This window comes from Bombina bombina, chromosome 1 (genome assembly GCF_027579735.1).
Source record: "Bombina bombina isolate aBomBom1 chromosome 1, aBomBom1.pri, whole genome shotgun sequence".
NCBI classification, from domain to species: Eukaryota; Metazoa; Chordata; class Amphibia; order Anura; family Bombinatoridae; genus Bombina; species Bombina bombina.
In genome coordinates this window covers 1,547,083,059-1,547,104,348 of record NC_069499.1, presented here as the reverse complement: position 1 = coordinate 1,547,104,348, position 21,290 = coordinate 1,547,083,059, and the positions used below count along the sequence as shown (strand labels likewise).

General features: G+C 41.6%; 1 protein-coding gene across 2 annotated transcripts in view; it reads left to right on the top strand.

The window, feature by feature from the left end:
- The window catches only part of HID1 (HID1 domain containing), a 155,334-nt gene that overhangs the window by 24,598 nt on the left and 109,446 nt on the right, over window positions 1-21,290 (top strand). Inside the window, exon 1 of one of the 2 annotated variants that reach the window (XM_053708879.1) lies at window positions 1,125-1,278. The exons of the other annotated variant lie outside the window; for it this stretch is intronic. The gene's annotated coding sequence lies outside the window, so the exon portion shown is untranslated. Of the gene's footprint in view, window positions 1-1,124; window positions 1,279-21,290 lie in introns of those variants that run through there. 2 annotated transcript variants of the gene reach the window in all.

Here is a 21,290-nt window from a genome sequence, read left to right as displayed (position 1 = left end):
ATTGTCTGTGTAGCAGAACCTGAAAAACCAGTGAGCAACCGACAGCTTCTTACAAGTGTATGTTATGGATAAATCCAGAAATTAACAATTACTTGTCATTCAGAAGATCAAGAGCTCTTCAAGGCATATCTGATTTGCCAATTCATCAGCTCGGTTGTTCCAGCAAAACCAACAGGGGAATTAATTACTATTATACCTTATGTACAAAAAGCTAAACCAGACAGTCCGGTCTTTGCCATTTATATTGTTAGTTCGTATTCGTCCATGCATGGCTGTGGAGCTCAGGGGTGGGGTTATCTGTGATAGGTAGCATGAGAACTCATTGTTACTGGCCTGGTGGCTACCGTGTCTCTGCATACTCTGTTCTCAAACCAAAGTCTCACAGATACAAGGTCTTGTTTTCCTGCTGCATCCTAACAAAAAGTGTATAGGTATGTGTGTGTGCATGTATTTATGTGTGTGTGTATATGTGTGTGTGTGTGTATATATATATGTATATATGTATGTGTGTGTAATTTTTTTTCTATAATAAGATAAAGTAATATAATATGTTGGTTCCATTTGCATAATTTTTACTTTTTTTTTTTTTTTTTTTTTTTTTAAAACAATGATTTGTATAGAGGAATTTGATTAGCTATGGGTCGACCATTATGTTTTTAATCTTTTGGTATGTTTACAAATTCAGTGGTAGGATTTTCTATATCATGTTATTAGATTTACTGTTTAAAGGGATAGTCTAGTCTAGGGCTGAAACTAACAATTATTTTCATAATCGATTAATCGGCCGATTTTATTTTTTCGATTAATCGAATAAAAAACCCCCCAACAATAATTGTTTCCTATATCTTAAATAAAATCCACATACTGAGTTACAAATATAAACTTCAGACTAAAACTACATTAACACAACTGTTTGTCCAATTTTTAAGCAGCAGAGCACAGTTTTATAATTAAGCAAAACAAAACCGCAAACTGAAAAGAGGTAGAACTAGAAACAGGTAGACTATCACTGTTTTTAACATACTGTTATTCACTCTTTCAGAAACTTTGCCTTGAAATTAAAAAATCTCAACATGTCCACATGCTTCTGACTAAGGCTGGTTCTCTGTTTGCAGCTATATTTCCTGAGACACAGAGAAGAGGCACTCAGATGGTGTTAAGGTGCTTGAGAAGCGTAATTAAGGTTTTGCCAATTTCGCCAAAGTGGGATATTTATCTATCTTACCTCTTCGCCAATGCAAAAGGGGGTTCCACCTTGACAAGGGGCCTCTCAATAAAGTAAGCCTGGACTTCATTCTAACATAAAAATATCTTAATTATCTATATGCAATGGTAAATAACCAGCCATAAGGTTAGGGGAAAATATCTAGTCTGCTCTAAAAATAACATATACTTAAAGTGAAGATAAAGTTTGCACGATTAGATTATTGTATATGTAAATACTTAAAAAAATAATGTTAGTTTAATTCATCAATTTTTTTAATTTCATATATTTACTTACTTATCACCTGTTTTATCTCTATTTCTTATCGTTTCCCAAACAACCCGTTTTTTTTGTTTGTTTTTTTTTGTCCGGTCACGTTCTTGCATCAGCCAATAGTAAGTCTGGCCGTTAGGCGGCCGTTATTTTACGTCACAGCATTCCTTGATGTTCTGCGCATGCGTTGGCATTACTTCCTCTCCCTTCCAAGCCGAGCTCGCTCCAGTTTAGCGCATGCGCAATTTAGATATGTTAAAGTAAATATTGATTACGTCGTCTTGAGAGAGAAATTTGAAACAGTATCTGTGGCTGCAATACTTTTTGATATATTTTTAACAAGTGCTGCAATTTCTTCTGTTTATATCGTAAGTGAATATTTTTATCGTTTGAAAAATTGATTACACGGCCAAGTGTGCGCATGTGCGAATTATCCGGCAAGCGAGAACACGCTTTTGAACTACGTATAGAGCGAGTGGGACCGCTCTGTACATAAGAGTGTGAATAACCAGGAACTAAATGGAGGGAGGAGTAAAGAACGGCCGAGTCGGTAAATAAAAATAGTTTATAATACAATAAGATATATTCCAATATTTAAAAAAAAAATTAGCGATCATACTATATAGTATATGACAAATATAATAAAGCTACAAAAAACGTAAAACTTTACCTTCACTTTAAAGAGGTTGAATCTGGTACATATCACAATTTATTAAAAATATAAAAATAAAAAATAAAAAAGCGCTAAGGACTTTATATCAATAACAGGACAAAGCCTTACACATTTATCTAAACAGTACATATAATCAGCAATAGCAAGCAATCTGCTAATAATTATGTAAACAGATAATAGTGCACCTCAATTCAAATAACTCCCATCAATCTAGGGCTAGGTGTAAATAACAAGCTCGGCACTATGTCATGCAAAGCACATAAGCCAGGAGTAGTTGTAAACTTATACTGTCCTGAAAAAGTGAAAAGTAAATGTCTGTAGGCGTCCTTTAGGCTAAGGGGATAACCATAAAACCCAATACCCTGTGCAGGAGCTCATCAGAGTGAAGCAGTTAGTGCTGTGCACAGACCAACTAATTGCAAACCATCTAATCGATTATGAGATTCGTTGACAACTATTTTCATAATCGATTATTATTGATTATGACGATTAGTTGTTGCAGCTCTAGTCAAAATTTTAACTTTCATGATTCAGAGCAATTTCTCTTTGTTCTCTTCTCTTGGTATCTATTTATTAAAAAAAAAAAAAAAAAAAGCTGGAATGTAAGCTTAGGAGCCGGCCCATTTTGTCATTCAGCACCCTGGGTAGTGCTTGATGATTGGTGGCTACATTTAGACACCAGTCGGCAAGCGCTACCCAGATGCTGAACCAAAAATGGGCCAGCTCCTAAGTTTACATTCTTGCTTTTTCAAATAAAGATTCCAAGAGAATGAAGAAAAATTGATAATAGGAGTAAATAAGAAATTTGCTTAAAATTACATGCTCTAACTAAATCATGAAAGTTGAATTTTGACTAGACTATCCCCTTTTCATAAACTTTTTTTTTTTTTTTTTTGGACCATGAGTGGTTGGAGAACTGGTTTTCATGCATGCGTGATAAAATGCAGCGCTTGCACATCAAAATATTTAAGGAGTCAAACAATAAGATGTTGTTTCTGAGATATAAAGGTTAAAATTCCTTATTTGGATCTATGTTTTTTACATGCTTAGTAGAAGTAGATACAGATTCTTTCACGGAACAAAACTCCTTTGGAAGTGTCCATTGATTTCCAGTGGAGTCACAAAGAAGTGTTGGTTGGGAGTTGAGTCTTTGAGGATCCGAGAGGCTGTATAGTAGCAAAAGGCAGGTTCTGGTGGAAATGAAGATGTGGCTTGGCCGCAGGGGAATTTGATGACAGCTGATGGAGGCAACAAAGGTAGTTTTCATGGTGCCAGATCATTCTTCAGTTGCTATAGCAATATGGCGTCCTGGATTTGTCAAATCCTAAAGTAATGAAATAAAAAAATTAAAAGACTGTCCCTTTAAGAAAGAGGGTAGCAGATTCAGGAGAAATGTGAGGAAGTATTTATTATTTACAGATTGGTTGGTAGATTCATAGAATAAACTTCCAATAGAGGTGCTAAACACAAGGACTATACAATAATTAAAAAATACCTGGGACACGCATAAGGCTATCTTAAGAAAACGGTAACATGTAATATGGGTGGTCTTGAAGGGTCTTTTGTTTCTTATCTACCATCACATTTATCTGTATTACCTCCCAAAAGAACACATGTACTCACAACTGATTATTTAAAGGGAAATTAAAATCAACATTAAACTTTCATGGCTCAGAGCACGGAATTTTAAAACTTTTCATTTTTTGTTGGTTTTCAGATTAATTTGTTCTCTTGGTAACCTTTGTTGAGGAGCTGATGAGCAACAATGCATTACTGTGAACTAGTTGCTGATTGGTGGCTAAGCACATTTGCCTCTTCACATTGGCTCACCAGATGTGTTCAACTAGCTCCCAGATGCATTGCTGCTCTGAAGTTGACTTTATCTATGTGTTTAACACATTGGTGTATTTTTCCATTTTGCATTTTTTGTCCCTTTTTAACCCCTTAATGACCGGACCATTTTTCAATTTTCTTACCCTTAATGACAATGGCTATTTTTACATTTCTGCGGTGTTTGTGTTTAGCTGTAATTTTCCTCTTACTCATTTACTGTACCCACACATTATATACCGTTTTTCTCGCCATTAAATGGACTTTCTAAAGATACCATTATTTTCATCATATCTTATAATTTACTAAAAAAAAAAAAAAAAAAAAAATATGAGGAAAAAATGGAAAAAAAACACTTTTTCTAACTTTGACCCCCAAAATTTGTTACATATCTACAATCACCAAAAAACACCCATGCTAAATAGTTTCTAAATTTTGTCCTGAGTTTATAAATACCCAATGTTAAAATGTTCTTAGCTTTTTTTGCAAGTTATAGGGCAATAAATATAAGTAGCACTTTGCTATTTCCAAACCATTATTTTTCAAAATTAGCGCTAGTTACATTGGAACCCTGATATCTGTCAGGAATACCTGAATATCCCTTGACATGTATATATATTTTTTTTAGAAGACAACTCAAAGTATTGATCTAGGCCCATTTTGGTATATTTCATGCCACCATTTCACCGCCAAATGCGATAAAAAAAAAAAAAAGTTCACTTTTTCACAAAATTTGTCACAAACTTTAGGTTTCCCACTGAAATTATTTACAAACAGCTTCTGCAATTATGGCACAAATGGTTGTAAATGCTTCTCTGGGATCCCCTTTTTTCAGAAATAGCAGACTTATATGGCTTTTGGGTTGCTTTTTGGTAATTAGAAGGCCGCTAAATGCCGCTGCGCACCACACGTGTTTTATGCCCAGGAGTGAAGGGGTTAATTAGGGAGCTTGTAGGGTTAATTTTAGCTTTAGTGTAGTGTAGTAGACAACCCCAAGTATTGATCTAGGCCCATTTTGGTATATTTTATGCCACCATTTCACCGCCAAATGCGAGCAAATAAAAAAAAAACTTTACATTTTTCAAAATTTTAGGTTTCTCACTGAAATTATTTACAAACAGCTTGTGCAATTATGGCAGAAATTGTTGTAAAAGCTTCTCTGGGATCCCCTTTGTTCAGAAATAGCAGACTTATATGGCTTTGGCGTTGCTTTTTGGTAATTAGAAGGCCGCTAAATGCTGCTGCGCACCACACGTTAATTATGCCCAGCAGTGAAGGGGTTAAATTAGGTAGCTTGTAGGGAGCTTGCAGGGTTAATTTTAGAGATCAGCCTCCCACCTGACACATCCCACCCCCTGATCCCTCCCAAACAGCTCTCTTCCCTCCCCCACCCCACAATTGTTCCCGCCATCTTAAGTACTGGCAGAAAGTCTGCCAGTACTAAATAAAAGAGTTTTTTAAAAAAAAAAAAAAAAAATAATAAAGTATTTTAGCTGTGATGGACCCCTGCCTTAGCCCCAACCTCCCTGATCCCCCCTCCAGCTCTCTAACCCTCTCCCCTACCTAATTACCACCATCTTGGGTACTGGCAGCTGTCTGCCAGTACCCAGTTTGGCCCCAAAAACCCCCCAAAAAGTATTTTTATTTTATTTTTACTTAAAAAACTTTTTCTGTAGTGTAGCAGTACCCCCACCCCCTCCCAGATCCTTTTATATTTTTTTTTTTAAAAAAAATCCCTTTTTTTTCCCCTTTCTGCATCATTCATTGGTGTCAGTGTGGCTAATGGGTGCACGCGCACATGCGTGCACACGCGCGCATCGTGCACGCGCACCCTCACACCCGGCACTATCGCTACCGGTGCAGAGAGGGCCACAGAGTGGCTCTCTCTGCATCGGGGGCTTGTAAAGTGGTATTGCAGGATGCCTCCATATCGAGGCATCACTGCAATACCCTCAGAGCTGCTGGAAGTGATTGTGATCGCTTCCAGCACTCTGTTAGACAACTGACGTACCAGGTACGTCCATTGTCATTAACTGCTTGTTAATGCATGACGTACCTGGTACATCAGTTGTCATTAAGGGGTTAAGAACACATTCTAAATGTTGATGGGAGAGCAAAATGTAGTATACCTGTATGTGAAGAATTTCTGTTTAAGGATATTTTTTTAAGCAGTAACTTAAAGTGAATGTAAATTTTGAGGCTAAAGTGCCTGGTTTTTAAAAAATCGATTAAAAACAGGGGCACTTTAAGTCGTCAAAATTTACATTTCACTCGTGTTGTGAAAAAATACTTACCTTTTAAACTTGACAGCCGCTCCAGCTTCCCCGGTCGTCGCAAGCCATTTCTGATGTCAGAAATTATGGATCGGTCATCCACTAATCATGGCTTCCCCCCCGGGGGAATCGGTGTCTGATTCAACGCCGTGATTGGAGGAAGGCGGATTCCTCATTTTAGACCCAGGAAGAGGCTTTGCGACGGGCGGAGAAAGCTGGAGCAGCTGTCAAAATGAAATTTTTTTTTTTTTGTGTTTTTCGTTTGTTTTGTTTTCCCCAACACGAGTAAAATGTAAATTTTGATGACTTAAAGTGCCCCTGTTTTTAATCAAATTTTTAAAGCCGGACACTTTAGCCTCACAATTTACATTCACTTTAAATGTGTGTATTGATGCCAAAGTTTTGTGTTTTAACTTGACCTCTTGTCTGCTATCCATTTGCCTGTTCTATCTATCTCTAAGTGTTTGCTCTAAAAGACATGACTTGGGGGTAATCTCATTAGCATGGTGTGGGCAGAGGTAGCATGGCCCACAGGGAATAATGAGGCAGCCTGGGGCAGCGATCACTGTTTCATGTTGTCTTTTCAAAGTCAAGAAATACATGGAATATAATGAAACTGCTGTTCAGAACTCGCTGCAAGAAATGTTCTGTGTCTTTTTGAAATTTAGAGAGAAGATTTCTGGGGTATTCTAGTCACCTGTATACTCAAGTAAGGAACTACTGTAGAATGTCAAAATATAGTAATTCAGTTCTGCCTACCAGATAAATTAGTATGTGGGGATTTCAACTACACCTATGTGTGAGGTGTCTTTTGTCCCAGTTCCATGCCTTGTTCTGTCTCTTCTATACTGAAGTGTGATGTCTTTTATACAGTTACACTAGTCTGTGTGTGAGGTGTGTGATGTCTGTTTTATACAGTTACACTAGTCTGTGTGTGAGGTGTGTGATGTCTGTTTTATACAGTTACACTAGTCTGTGTGTGAGGTGTGTGATGTCTGTTTTATACAGTTACACTAGTCTGTGTGAGAGGTGTCTCTTCTATACACTGGTGTGTGATGTCTGTTTTATACAGTTACACTAGTCTGTGTGTGAGGTGTGTGATGTCTGTTTATACAGTTACTAGTCTGTGTGTGAGGTGTGTGATGTCTGTTTATACAGTTACACTAGTCTGTGTGAGAGGTGTGTGATGTCTGTTTTATACAGTTACTAGTCTGTGTGTGAGGTGTGTGATGTCTGTTTTATACAGTTACTAGTCTGTGTGTGAGGTGTGTGATGTCTGTTTTATACAGTTACACTAGTTTGTGTGAGAGGTGTGTGATGTCTGTTTATACAGTTACACTAGTCTGTGTGAGAGGTGTGTGATGTCTGTTTTATACAGTTACTAGTCTGTGTGTGAGGTGTGTGATGTCTGTTTTATACAGTTACACTAGTCTGTGTGAGAGGTGTGTGATGTCTGTTTTATACAGTTACTAGTCTGTGTGTGAGGTGTGTGATGTCTGTTTTATACAGTTACTAGTCTGTGTGTGAGGTGTGTGATGTCTGTTTTATACAGTTACTAGTCTGTGTGTGAGGTGTGTGATGTCTGTTTATACAGTTACACTAGTCTGTGTGAGAGGTGTGTGATGTCTGTTTTATACAGTTACACTAGTCTGTGTGAGAGGTGTGTGATGTCTGTTTTATACAGTTACTAGTCTGTGTGTGAGGTGTGTGATGTCTGTTTATACAGTTACACTAGTCTGTGTGAGAGGTGTGTGATGTCTGTTTTATACAGTTACACTAGTCTGTGTGTGAGGTGTGTGATGTCTGTTTATACAGTTACTAGTCTGTGTGTGAGGTGTGTGATGTCTGTTTATACAGTTACACTAGTCTGTGTGAGAGGTGTGTGATGTCTGTTTTATACAGTTACTAGTCTGTGTGTGAGGTGTGTGATGTCTGTTTTATACAGTTACTAGTCTGTGTGTGAGGTGTGTGATGTCTGTTTTATACAGTTACACTAGTTTGTGTGAGAGGTGTGTGATGTCTGTTTATACAGTTACACTAGTCTGTGTGAGAGGTGTGTGATGTCTGTTTTATACAGTTACTAGTCTGTGTGTGAGGTGTGTGATGTCTGTTTATACAGTTACACTAGTCTGTGTGAGAGGTGTGTGATGTCTGTTTTATACAGTTACTAGTCTGTGTGTGAGGTGTGTGATGTCTGTTTATACAGTTACTAGTCTGTGTGAGAGGTGTGTGATGTCTGTTTTATACAGTTACTAGTCTGTGTGTGAGGTGTGTGATGTCTGTTTATACAGTTACACTAGTCTGTGTGAGAGGTGTGTGATGTCTGTTTATACAGTTACACTAGTCTGTGTGAGAGGTGTGTGATGTCTGTTTTATACAGTTACACTAGTCTGTGTGTGAGGTGTGTGATGTCTGTTTATACAGTTACACTAGTCTGTGTGAGAGGTGTGTGATGTCTGTTTATACAGTTACTAGTCTGTGTGTGAGGTGTGTGATGTCTGTTTTATACAGTTACTAGTCTGTGTGTGAGGTGTGTGATGTCTGTTTTATACAGTTACACTAGTTTGTGTGAGAGGTGTGTGATGTCTGTTTATACAGTTACACTAGTCTGTGTGAGAGGTGTGTGATGTCTGTTTATACAGTTACACTAGTCTGTGTGTGAGGTGTGTGATGTCTGTTTATACAGTTACTAGTCTGTGTGTGAGGTGTGTGATGTCTGTTTATACAGTTACTAGTCTGTGTGAGAGGTGTGTGTGATGTCTGTTTATACAGTTACACTAGTCTGTGTGAGAGGTGTGTGATGTCTGTTTTATACAGTTACTAGTCTGTGTGTGAGGTGTGTGATGTCTGTTTATACAGTTACACTAGTCTGTGTGTGAGGTGTGTGATGTCTGTTTATACAGTTACACTAGTCTGTGTGAGAGGTGTGTGATGTCTGTTTTATACAGTTACTAGTCTGTGTGTGAGGTGTGTGATGTCTGTTTTATACAGTTACTAGTCTGTGTGTGATGTCTGTTTTATACAGTTACACTAGTCTGTGTGAGAGGTGTCTCTTCTATACACTGGTGTGTGATGTCTGTTTTATACAGTTACACTAGTCTGTGTGAGAGGTGTCTCTTCTCCCAGTCCCATGCCTTGTTTTGTCTCTTCTATACACTGGTGTGTGATGTCTGTTTTATACAGTTACACTAGTCTGTGTGAGAGGTGTGTGATGTCTGTTTATACAGTTACTAGTCTGTGTGAGAAGTGTCTCTTCTATACACTGGTGTGTGATGTCTGTTTTTTACAGTTACTAGTCTGTGTGAGAGGTGTCTCTTCTCCCAGTCCCATGCCTTGTTCTGTCTCTTCTATACACTGGTGTGTGATGTCTGTTTATACAGTTACTAGTTTGTGTGAGAGGTGTGTGATGTCTGTTTTATACAGTTACACTAGTCTGTGTGAGGTGTGTGATGTCTGTTTTATACAGTTACTAGTCTGTGTGTGAGGTGTGTGATGTCTGTTTATACAGTTACACTAGTCTGTGTGAGAGGTGTGTGATGTCTGTTTATACAGTTACACTAGTCTGTGTGAGAGGTGTGTGATGTCTGTTTTATACAGTTACACTAGTCTGTGTGTGAGGTGTGTGATGTCTGTTTATACAGTTACACTAGTCTGTGTGAGAGGTGTGTGATGTCTGTTTATACAGTTACTAGTCTGTGTGTGAGGTGTGTGATGTCTGTTTATACAGTTACTAGTCTGTGTGAGAGGTGTGTGTGATGTCTGTTTATACAGTTACACTAGTCTGTGTGAGAGGTGTGTGATGTCTGTTTTATACAGTTACTAGTCTGTGTGTGAGGTGTGTGATGTCTGTTTATACAGTTACACTAGTCTGTGTGTGAGGTGTGTGATGTCTGTTTATACAGTTACACTAGTCTGTGTGAGAGGTGTGTGATGTCTGTTTTATACAGTTACTAGTCTGTGTGTGAGGTGTGTGATGTCTGTTTTATACAGTTACTAGTCTGTGTGTGATGTCTGTTTTATACAGTTACACTAGTCTGTGTGAGAGGTGTCTCTTCTATACACTGGTGTGTGATGTCTGTTTTATACAGTTACACTAGTCTGTGTGAGAGGTGTCTCTTCTCCCAGTCCCATGCCTTGTTTTGTCTCTTCTATACACTGGTGTGTGATGTCTGTTTTATACAGTTACACTAGTCTGTGTGAGAGGTGTGTGATGTCTGTTTATACAGTTACTAGTCTGTGTGAGAAGTGTCTCTTCTATACACTGGTGTGTGATGTCTGTTTTTTACAGTTACTAGTCTGTGTGAGAGGTGTCTCTTCTCCCAGTCCCATGCCTTGTTCTGTCTCTTCTATACACTGGTGTGTGATGTCTGTTTATACAGTTACTAGTTTGTGTGAGAGGTGTGTGATGTCTGTTTTATACAGTTACACTAGTCTGTGTGAGGTGTGTGATGTCTGTTTTATACAGTTACTAGTCTGTGTGTGAGGTGTCTCTTCTCCCAGTCCCATGCCTTGTTCTGTCTCTTCTATACACTGGTGTGTGATGTCTGTTTATACAGTTACATTTGTCTGTGTGAGGTTTCTGTCTCCCAGTTACACCGATCTATTGGGAATTTCTCCTAGTTACACTTGTGTCTGGGGGGATTTTGTGCCTGTTACAACTGTGTGTGTTTTTAAGTTTACACCAGTACACAAGGGTTCTGTTTCTAGGTTACACTTATTCCTAATGTGTCTATTTAATAGTTAAATGTATTTATGGGATATCTGATTCCCAGTTGCACCTTTCTCCCACTTGCACCTGTGTCCCAGCACTCTGGCTCCCACTTACACCTGTGTCCCAGCACTCTGGCTCCCACTTACACCTGTGTCCCAGCACTCTGTGGCTCCCACTTGCACCTGTGTCCCAGCACTCTGTGGCTCCCACTTGCACCTGTGTCCCAGCACTCTGTGGCTCCCACTTGCACCTGTGTCCCAGCACTCTGTGGCTCCCACTTGCACCTGTGTCTCAGCACTCTGTGGCTCCCACTTGCACCTGTGTCCCAGCACTCTGTGGCTACCAGTTACACCTGTGTCCCAGTTACACCTGTGTCTAAGCACTCTGTGGCTCCCAGTTACACCTGTGTCCCAGCACTCTGTGGCTCTCACTTGCACCTGTGTCCCAACACTCTGTGGCTCTCACTTGCACCTGTGTCCCAGCACTCTGTGGCTCCCACTTACACCTGTGTCCCAGCACTCTGTGGCTCCCACTTACACCTGTGTCCCAGCACTCTGTGGCTCCCAGTTACACCTGTGTCTCAGCACTCTGTGGCTCCCAGTTACACCTGTGTCTCAGCACTCTGTGGCTCCCAGTTACACCTGTGTCTCAGCACTCTGTGGCTCCCACTTGCACCTGTGTCTCAGCACTCTGTGGCTCCCAGTTACACCTATGTCCCACCACTCTGTGGCTCCTAGTTACACCAGTTGCTGAGCTCATTCTGCACACGTGTGGGGGAGTCTGGGTTTGTTACACGTTATTGCTGTTGATCAGGGAGGAGTAGCTGCAGAACCTGTTTTGAGGAGCTTTTGCTAAACATCTTTAGTTTGTTTTGTTCCTTGCAGGTCTTCATTGCAAAGCTCCTTCCTTCTTTCCTCACAGTTTCTCTTTAATGCAGGAACTTTCTCATCCTCTGATTTTTTTTTTCTTCTTCTTCTCTCTCTCCTCTATATATTTTCCTTGCAGGTGCTTTCCCCCTCTCTCCTTATCTCCAGTCCCTGTATATTTTATTTGTAAGACCCGTTCCCTTTGTTACACAGTTGAGATTAGAGAGCAGGGCTGCAGCTGCCGGCCGCAGATCCTGTGTGCGTCACATGAACGTCACTCTTAAACGATCACACAATACTACTGCTTCCCCATCTGTTCCCAGTAAAAGAATAGCTCTGTGCCATTATTTTACAAGGTTCTGACCTCATCACACTGTAGCTGCGGATCTACTGATTGGTCAGTATCTTGTGTTCTTCCTCATCTGGGTTATCTATATCTGCTTCAGGCAATGTTAGTTTTCATCCTCTAGCTAGACATATTTCTTGACAAAAAAAAATAAAAAATTCCTTTAGCAAAATATGTAGTCTCGTTTAGGGTATGGAAACTGTCCCAGAAAATCCTCAGATGAGTGCCAGTGACGTCACATCCCTATGTAAATGGAAGTGACTCACGTTCACATGTAAATGCGACTGCCTCTGAATAGGAAATATATATTTCCATCTCAATATGAGGAGAGTCCACGGCTTCATTCCTTGTGTGAAATACTGAACCTGGCCACCAGGAGGAGGCAAAGACACCCCAGCCAAAGGCTTAAATACCTCCCCCACTCCCTTCATCCCCCAGTCATTCTTTGCCTTTCTTCACAGGAGAGAAGTGTCAGAAGATACAGAGTAGTTCCTTATGGAGGGTAGTTCTCTTCGGAATGCAACTGGAGTTTTAAGTAGTCTCAGTGAGAGCATTGATGAAAGTTAAGGTCTGGAGATGCAGGGGGAGTCTTCCTGTGAACCCATCCAGACTCGTATTAACAGCTCCTTAAGCAATCAGTGTTTAACGAGTTTCACTGCCTGCTTCTATCACTCAAGTCCATGTCAGGAGCTATGCTACAAGACTGTTAAACTTGAGAGGCCATGTTCCTGTTCCATGGCATAGATTCCGGTAAGATTGTTTTATTTATTTATACACACATAACGCAAGAAGACAGGGTCACAGTGGGACTCCTTTTTTCTGTTTGGAATCGAGGGTTAATATCTCCGGAAGGGGATTATTGTACAGGTGGTATTAATCACATATTGTTAATATCGTGTTTATGCTGTGACGTGAGAGATGTGGCTCAGGCAGATATTGGAACGTACATGGTTTTTACTTTCACTTTGGCGCTGTGCAGCCCGTCAGGCTTGGCACGCTTTTAGTGGTGCAGGGGCAGTCCTGCATGGCGCACCACGTGACCTGGTGTGGTCACAGTGTTTCTCTTCTTCCTGACCGTACAGTGACTGGAGACAAAGCGGTTTCTCTCTTGGGCCTGGGTCATAGGAGGTGGTGAGTGCCCCAGCCATTGGGGGTATAAAAGTGCCATTTATCTTTGTCATTTAGTCCCTTTTATAAGCGCAAGCTATGGAGGACTCTGATACATTAGAGGGCACTCCCTCTTTACCTAAAGCTAATGCCTGTCTATATTGTGAGGAGGCTACGGTATACCTGCCTGCTTAATTATGTTCTACTTGTCTTGATAAAGTAATATTATCAAAGAAAGCTAATATGTTTAGTGCTACTGAGCCTTCTACCTCTGAGGACTCTCCGTCCCGTGCGGTGCACACCCTACATTCATCTCCTAATACACATGCAGCTCCCTATAGCACTTCTATGCCTCCCTCTGGAGGGGCCCTTTTACCGCCAGACTTTACTGAACAATTACAGACGGCAGTGTCTGCGGCCTTTAGTGCTTTACCTCACCCTGCTAAGCGCAAGCGAAAGGTTAAATATTGCTATCCTTCCCAGGGGTCATCTACTATTGGAATTATCTGATACAAGATTATCCGATGATGAAGACGCCTCTGATACTTTAGAGGATGCTCTTTCTGGGTCGGAATCTGCTGCCTCTAAGCCTCCAGCTGTGGAGGAACCAGACTTTAGATTTAGGATTGAACACTTACGCTTTCTGCTAAAGGAGGTGTTGGCTAGTTTAGAGGTTCCAGAACCTAAATTACCGGGGGAACCTTGCATTCCTTATTTAGATAAGGTCTACGAGAACAGGGTTGTACCACAGACTTTCCCGGTTCCCGTAAAGATGGCGAACATTATTAAGAACGAATGGGAAAGAAAAGACTCGGTTCTTCTTTTTTCCCCTTCTTCTTCCTTTAAGAAATTGTTACCGGTTCCAGACTCTCAGTTGGAGATCTGGGGTTCCATCCCTAAGGTAGATGGTGCTATCTCCACGATTGCTAAATGCACTACTATCCCTCTTGAGGATAGTTCGTCGTTTAAAGAGCCCATGGATAAGAAGCTGGAAACTCTATTAAGAAAGATGTTTCAGCATACGGGATATTTGTTTCAACCAGCAGCGGCTGTTGCTGTGGTTGCGGGAGCGGCTACCTACTGGTGCGACTCCTTATCTGAGTTGATAGAGGTGGAGGGTCCCCTCGACACAATCCTGGAAAGAATTAGGGCCTTAAGGGAAGCTAATTCTTTTATTTGTGATGCAAATATGCAGATTATTCGCCTGAACGCCAAGGCTTCAGGTTTTTCTGTGTTAAAGTCGTGGTCTGTGGACATGACTTCGAAGTCTAGACTTCTTTCCCTCCCATTTAAGGAAAAGATTATCTTTGGTCTGGGTTTGGACTCTATCATATCCACAGTAACTGGAGGCAAAGGTGCCTTTTTACCGCAGGATAAGAAGAAAAAGCCCAAGGGACAGGGTCCTAATTTTTGCTCCTTTCATTCGGAGAAATCCCAACGTCAGCAGCCCTCGGCAAAGCCAGAGCAGTCCAAGGGAACTCGGAAGCCTCCTCAGTCCTGGAATAAATCCAAGCAGAATAAGAAGCCTGCAGAGTCCGTCGGCATGAAGGGGTGGCCCCCGATCCGGCTTCGGATCTGGTAGGGGGCAGACTGTCACTCTCTTTTTTCAGAAGCTTGGTTTGGGGACGTGCAAGACCTGTGGGTACTGGAGGTCATCGCTCAAGGATACAGGATAGGTTTCAAGTCTCATCCTCCCAGGGGCAGATTCCTCTTATCAAACCTGTCTTCAAGGCCAGAAAAGAGAGAGGCCTTTCTAGGGTGTGTGAGGGATCTCTGCGCCCTGGGGATCATTGTACCGGTCACTCCAGCAGAAAGAGGTCAGGGATACTACTCAAATCTGTGGTACCAAAGAAGGAGGGCACTTTTCGTCTGATTCTGGACCTAAAGTGTTTAAACAAATTTCTGTCTGTCCCCCCGTTCAAGATGGACACAATAAGGTTCCTTCATTCTTTAGTCCAGGAAGGACAATTTATGACAATGATAGACCTGCCTACCTTCACATCCCTAGTCACAAGGAACACTTCAAATTCCTAAGATTTGTGTTCCTGGACCAGCACTTCCAGTTGATTGCGCTTCCGTTTGGTTTGTCTATGGCCCCAAGAGTTTTTACGAAGGTTCGGGGGGGCTCTGCTTGCAGCATCTAGAACCAGAGGGATTGCAGTGGCGCCGTACTTAGACAACATTTTGGTTCAAGCACCGCCCTGTCGTCTGGCAGAGGACCATTTGAAAGCGCTTCTTTCTAATGACAGTGAGTCCACGGATCATCATCAATTACTTTTGGGAATATCACTCCTGGCCAGCAGGAGGAGGCAAAGAGCACCACAGCAAAGCTGTTAAATATAACTCCCCTACCCACAATCCCCCAGTCATTCTCTTTGCCTGTAGTGCAAGGAGGAGGTGACGTTTTCTTCAATAAAGATTTTATTATTGTTTTAGTAGAGTAAGCGTTCTTTTCTGGGGTCTAGCCTAGTCCACATCAGTCTCTTCAGTAGGGCAATGGTGGCTTTTGAGCACTTGAGAACTTATGAGGTACAATCCTCACTGCGTTTTCTCAAGAATCCTAACTAGAAAACCTGAGTAGGTTTACTCAGTTTTTCTCTCTTTAAAGGTCCATGTGAGGTGCTGCAAGGAGATTGCTGACACTTGTTTAATATGGGACTTTATTAAACCTTCATGTTTGGGGTTTCTTTTAGACAGTTTGGGAATTGAGACTGTGAGGTGATTTATGGTGGCTCAGTGTGTTATAGTAGTTTTTATATTTTTAACATTTGGTCATGGAGATTACTGTTGTAAGCCGTTTTTTTTTTTTTTTTTTTGCAGTTAGGGCTCTGTTAATGCTCTGTATTTGAAAATGAGCTGCAGGACAGGTAGGCACCTCAGTAAAGCTACTGAGGTGTATAGGTAGCCTGTGGTCTATTTGGTTTGTTGCGCTAACAAACATTTCTATTTAAAGACACAGTACACATTTTATTTTTTATTTTCAAATAAAGATTTTTTATACTTTATCCTTATTTATTACATAAGATGGATCAAGAGGCTTTTCAAACCATTATCCCAGGTGAAGTTGCTGCTTGTCAGTTATGTTTTGATGCTCAGGTGGAACCATGAGCCACCATTATCCCAGGCAAATGCTTTTCAGGTGTCTTCTGTTGCAGATATGCCGCAGCTTTCTCCTTTTCTATGGTTAGTAAGGTTTCTGATCAAGTTCTGGCTATCCAGAGTGTCCCTTCCCATAAGCCTGAGGAAAAAGACATGTCGGTAGCATCTGGGGGGGAATCTCAGAATCAGACAGTGTAATTCCTTCTTCTGATGCTGAAGTGGTATCCTACAGATTTAAGCTAGAACACCTTTGCTTATTAATTAAGGAGGTTTTGGCTACTTTGGACGACTCCGACACTATCGTAGTCAATCCTAAAAAGTCTAGTAAATTGAACAAATACTTTGATGTTCCCTCCGCGGTGGAGATTTTTCCGGTTCCTGACCGTGCTGCGGAGATTATTGCTCGAGAATGGCAAAGTCCTGGTATTCCCTTTTCTCCATCTCCTATTTTTAAGAAGATGTTTCCTATAGTGGATTTTATTAAGAAGTAGTGGTAGACGGTTCCGAAGGTAGAAGGAGCGATCTCCACTTTGGCCAAGAGGACTACTATTCCCATAGAGAGAGTTGTTCGTTTAAAGATCCAAAGGAAAAAAATTGGAGACCTTATTAAAAAAGATGTATGTCCACCAGGGTCTACAATGGCAACCTGCGGTGTGTATCGCCACTGTTGCCAGTGCTGCAACTTACTGGTTTGATGCGTTGTCTGAATCTCTTCAGACGGATACCCCTCTTGATGAGATCCAGGACAGGATTAAGGCTCTCAAGTTAGTCAATTCCTTCATTTCAGATGCTTCCTTACAGGTTATTAAACTGGGAGCCAATATTTCTGGTTTTGTGGTCCTAGCACGCAGGGCCTTGTGGTTGAAGTCCTGGTCTGCGGATGTTTCATCTAAATCTAAGCTCATGGCTATTCATTACAAGGGTAAGGCCTTGTTTGGACCTGGTTTGGTGGAAATTATCTCAGATATTACTGGAGGGAAGGGTTCTTTTCTTCCTCAAGATAAAAAGAATAAGCAGAAGGGACGTCGCAATAATTTTCATTCCTTTCGTAACTTTTTTTTTTTTTTTCAAGTTTGTTTTATTAAAAGATTTTGCAAAAATAAACAGATAATCATCAAATATAAATGTATACATAATATCAATTAACAGAGATAGAATCGGCAAGTGCGTCAGTATACAAAGTGTCAAAATTGTGAGAATATTTGCTTAGATACATTCCTTTAGTAACTTTAAAGAAGAGTCTTCCTCCCCTTCCTCCAAGCAAGATCAAGCTAAGCCTTCCTGGAAGCCCAACCAGTCCTGGAATAAGGGAAAGCAATCTAAAAAGCCTTCAGCTGATTCCAAGTCAGCATGACTGGTTGGCCCCCGATCCGGGAGTGGATCTTGTAGAGGCAAACTCTCTCTCTCTCTTTTTTTTTTTTTCTCAGGCTTGGATAAGAGATGTACCGGATCCCTGGGCAGTGGACATTGTCTCCCAGGGATACAAATTAGACTTCAAATCTTTTCCTCCCAGAGGCCGGTTTCTCCTCTCCAGATTATCTATAGACCATATAAAAAGGGAGGTGTTCTTACATTGTGTCAAGGACCTTGCCGTCCTGGGGGTAAAAGTTCCAGTTCCCTTTCAGAAAAGAGATCTGTGATTTTACTCAAATCTGTTCGTAGTTCCCAAAAAGGAGGGAACTTTTCAACCAATCCTAGATCTAAAATGTTTAAACAAGTTTCTCAGAGTGCCATCCTTCAAGATGGAGACTATACGCTCCATTCTTCCACTGGAACAGATTTGCAAGGCTGCAACTTGGTCATCTTTGCACACTTTTTCCAAATTCGATACTTTTGCCTCGGCTGAGGCTTCTTTTGGGAGAAAGGTTCTTCAAGCAGTGGTGCCTTCTGTTTAGGTTCCTGTCTTGTCCCTCCCTTATCTGTGTCCTCTGGCTTGGGTATTGGTTCCCAACAGTAATTGATGATGATTCGTAAACTCACTGTGTCATTAGAATGAAAATGAAATTGATGCTTACCTGATAAATTTTATTTATTTCTTGACACGGTGAGTCCACGGCCCGCCCTGTTTTCAGACAGTTTCTTTTTATATAAACCTCAGGCACCTCTGTACCTTTTGTTGCTTTCTTTCTCTCCTTTCCCTTTGGTCGAATGACTGGGGGATTGTGGGTATGGGAGTGATATTTAACAGCTTTGCTGTGGTGTTCTTTGCCTCTTCCTGCTGGCCAGGAGTGATATTCCCAACAGTAATTGATGATTATCCATGGACTGACCATGTCAAGAAAGAAATACATTTATCAGGTAAGCATAAATTTCATTTTTTTTCTTCTTCGATCTCATGGATGTAAGATAAACTTAGAAAAGAGTTCTTATTCCCAGGATCAGGGTGGAGTTCCTGGGTACTATAATAGACTCCATATCTATGAGGATATTTCTTACAGACCAGAGACGTTACAAGCTAACTTCCAGTTGTCTTGCCCTTCAGACCTCCTTTAGGCCATCTGTGGCTCGGTCTATGGAGGTAATTGAACTCATGGTGTCTTGCATGGAGATCATCCTCTTTGTCAGATTCCATCTCAGACCTCTTCAGCTGTGCATGCTGAGACAGTGGAACGGCAATCATTCAGATCTATCTCAACAGATTTCTCTGGTGGCTTTGTCCAGATCATCTGTCCCAAGGGACATCCTTCTTGAGACCATCCTGGGAGATTGTCATTACGGACATGAGAGTCTCAGGGTCGGGAGCCGTTTGGGGTGCCAGGAAGGCACAGGGCCTGTGGACTCGAGAGGAATCCACATTTTGGAAATTCGAGTGATCTTCAATGCTCTGAAAGCTTGGCCCCTTCTGGGTTCGACCCAGTTTCAGATTCCAATCGGACAACATAACCTCGTTGGCTTGCATCAACCATCAGGGGAGAATGAGAAGCTCCCTAGCAATGAGGGAAGTATCTCGGATTCTGGAGTGGACGGAGGCCCACAGCTGTTCGCTGTCAGCGATCCACATTCCGGTTGTGGACAACTGGGAAGCGGATTTTCTCAGGAGACAATCCTTCCATCTGGGGGAATGGTCTCTCCACCCAAGGTGTTGCGGAGATATGCAACAGGTGGGGGACGCTGGAGATAGATCTCAAGCTTCCCAGATATGATTCAAGGTCCAGGGATCCTCAGGCGGAGCTGATAGATGCATTAGCAGTGTCTTGGAGGGTCAGGCTGATCTACCTTTTCCCTACATTGCCACTCCTTCCTCGTATAGTGGCCCGCATCAAGCAGGAGCAGGCGTCAGTGATACTGATTGCTCCATCTTGTCCGCAAAGGATGTGGTTCGCAGATCTAGTGGGTATGTCATCTTCTCCATGGAGGTTACCTTGTCGCAGGAATCTGCTGGAACAGGGTCCTTTTTGTTCATCAAAATCTAGATTCTCTGAGGCTGACTGCATTGAGATTGAATGCTTAGTCCTAGTCAAGAGAGTTATTGGTACTCTCATTCAAGTTCATAAGCCGGTTAATTGTTGCATCTATCATAAGGTGTGGAGGACCTACTTGTTCTGGTGTGAAGAGCGTGGATTTCCCTGGCATAAGGTCAGGGTTTCCAGGATTCTTTCCTTTCTTCAGGATGGTCTGGAAAAGGGCCTTTCGGCTAGCTCGCTTAAGGGACAGATTTCGGCACTATCTGTTTTGCTGCACAAGAAGCTTGCTGAGCTTCCAGATGTCCAATGTATTTTTCAGGCTCTGTCTAGAATCAGACCTGTGTTTCAACCTAGCGCTCCTCCTTGAAGTTTAAATCTTGTTCTTAAGGTTTTGCAGAGGGCTCCGTTTGAGCCTATGCACGGCCTTGACATTAAATTTGTCTTGGAAGGTTCTCTTTTTACTGGCTATTGCCTCGGCACGCAGAGTTTGTGAGATAGCGGTCTTGCAATGTGAGCCCCCTTACCTAGTATTCCATGCTGATAAGGCTGTGCTTCGTACTGGTTTAGGTTTTCTTCCTAAGGTTGTTTCTGATCGTAACATCAATCAGGAGATTGTTGTTCCTTCCTTGTGTCCTAGTCCTTCTTCTTCGAAGGAGTGGTTACTTCATAATTTCGATGTGGTTTGGGCCTTGAAGTTCTGTCTTCAAGCCACTAAGGAGTTTAGACAGACTTCTTCTTTGTTTGGTGTCTATTCTGGGAAGCATAGGGGGTAGAAAGCCTCATCCACTTCCTTGTATTTTTGGTTGTGGAGCATTATTCACTTAGCTTATGAAACAGCGGGACATAAGCCTCCTCAGAGAAATGCGGCTCATTCTACTAGAGTAGTGGTTTCCTCTTGGGCCTTCAAGAATGAGGCATCTATGGAGCAGATTTGACAAGTTTGACGTTTTTGCTTCGGCTGAAGCATCTTTTGGGAGACAGGTTTTGCAGGCTGTGGTGCCCTCAGAATAGGGTCCGCCCCTCTTTCTTACCCTCCCATTTTCATTCAGTGTCCTCTAGAGCTTGGCTATATGTTTCCCGCAAGTAAGGAATGAAGCCGTGGATTCTCCTCATATTAAGATGGAAAACCATAAATTATGCTTACCAGATAATTTCATCTCCATCTGTATGAAGAGAGTCCACGGCCCCTGCCCGTTTTCTCCGTTGGGCGAACCTACATTTTTTTGTTTGTTCTTCTGGCACCATTTTATACCCTGGTATTTCTCCTACTGTTCCTTGTTCCCTCGGCAGAATGACTGAGGGATGAGGGGAGTGGGGAGGTATTTAAACCTTTGGCTGGGGTGTCTTTGCCTCCTCCTGGTGGCCAGGTTCAGTATTTCCTACAAGTAAGGAATGAAGCCGTGGATTCTCCTCATATTAAGATGGAAAACCATAAATTATGCTTACCAGATAATTTCATCTCCATCTGTATGAAGAGAGTCCACGGCCCCTGCCCGTTTTCTCC